Here is a 1,634-nt window from a genome sequence, read left to right as displayed (position 1 = left end):
TCCAAAGTGCTGGGTTTATAGGCATGAGCCACTGTGCCCAGCCAAAGAGCAGTAAATTTAAAGGAAAATACCATCTAAATAATAACAATTGCTTTCATGTGACTTGTCCATTTGGAAGACATACAGAAAAGGGATAGAAGCAGAAAGAAACAATATGGTTTAGGTTTACGTAACAATATGGTTAGGTAGTGAAATAATAAAGAACTTTGAAACTGCTCCTTGAACATCCTGATTACTTTCTCTGTGGGGGAGACATTGGTTCACATACAAATAGAACAGGGAGAAAATCTGCAGCAAGGTATCTTTGCTCAGAAAGGACAGCAGCAATCCAAGACTGTTATCCCAGCTAGTTCCAGACAATAGAATACTGCCAATGCTACAAAATTAAAAATAAACAAGATAAAAAATAAATCAGATAACAGGACTCTTAGGGTTGATGTCGCTGTTGGGATTTTGGAGTTGACATTTCAGTCCCCAAAGAGCTGGAGTTCTGGGAATGAAGACAGAATGGTAAAGAATTATTTTTGACTTTAAGCATAAAAGTCAAATAGTCTATAGCACATTTCGTTGTGCTATAGATTATCTGCATTCTTTCAGCACAGACACATCACTGGGTATTCAGTGACTATGTCATTTCATCCTATTTTATGTGGTTCAGCTGATATGATTGTCTTTTTTTTTTTTTTTTTTTTTTTTTGCTCTGAACTGCTACATGTAAACAGTCAACTGCAATGGTTAAGCTTTTTTCTTTAAGAAACGATTATGGCCAGGTGTGGTGGCTTATGCCTGTAATCCCAGCACTTTGGGAGGCTGAAGCAGGCGGATTGCTTGAGTCCAGGAGTCTGAGACCAGCCTGGGCAACGTGGTGAAACCCTGCCTTCAGTCTCTACAAAAAATACAAAAATTAGTTGGGGATGGTAGCATGCACTTGTAGCCCCAGCAGCTCGGGGGGATCACTTGAACCCTGGAAGTTGAGGCTGTAGTGAGCTGAGACTGCACCACTGCACTCTGGCCTGGGTGACAGAGTGAGACCCCGTCTCCAAAAGAAAAAAAAAAAAAGAAGAAGAAATGATTACAGGTATGTTTATCCCAGTCAGAATCTGATCCATTTAGTATTCTACCTAATACAAGTAACAGTGCTTCTCTGTGCCTTTTGTTTCAGTTATTTTCCTAACTTTTCTACCCTTTGGTGTGTTTCTTGAACAAAGACCAACTTGTGATCTCTTGATGTCTTTTTAAAACCCAAGAAGTGAGGATTTGTTTTCAAAGCCAGAAAATCCTGCCCTCCCAAATCCTCCCCACCAGGAGGAAGTCGTTACTGTTCACATCACCTTAAAAAGAACTAGAGTGCAGGCTGTATGTCTTCAAGGGACCAAAACTGTTACTAAAGACAGAACTTTGGGACAATACTAGTGGACCAATCTCACTGATACGGATTTGTAACTACTTAAAATTTAAAAAGAAAAAAAAAATGACAGTAATGCTATAGTTTTGAAAATCAGCGAATTTGTGGGCAGGTGGCATGACTTATCAGTAACCTTTAGGGATTTTATACAATTCCCCCTCCCCCGACTCCCTTTCTTCTGCAGCTCTCAGTTCTTCCAGCAGGTGTCCCTATAATCACAGAACAGACA

The sequence above is a fragment of the Pan troglodytes genome, chromosome 4 (genome assembly GCF_028858775.2).
Source record: "Pan troglodytes isolate AG18354 chromosome 4, NHGRI_mPanTro3-v2.0_pri, whole genome shotgun sequence".
Classification (NCBI taxonomy): domain Eukaryota; kingdom Metazoa; phylum Chordata; class Mammalia; order Primates; family Hominidae; genus Pan; species Pan troglodytes.
This window is presented reverse-complemented; position numbering follows the sequence as displayed.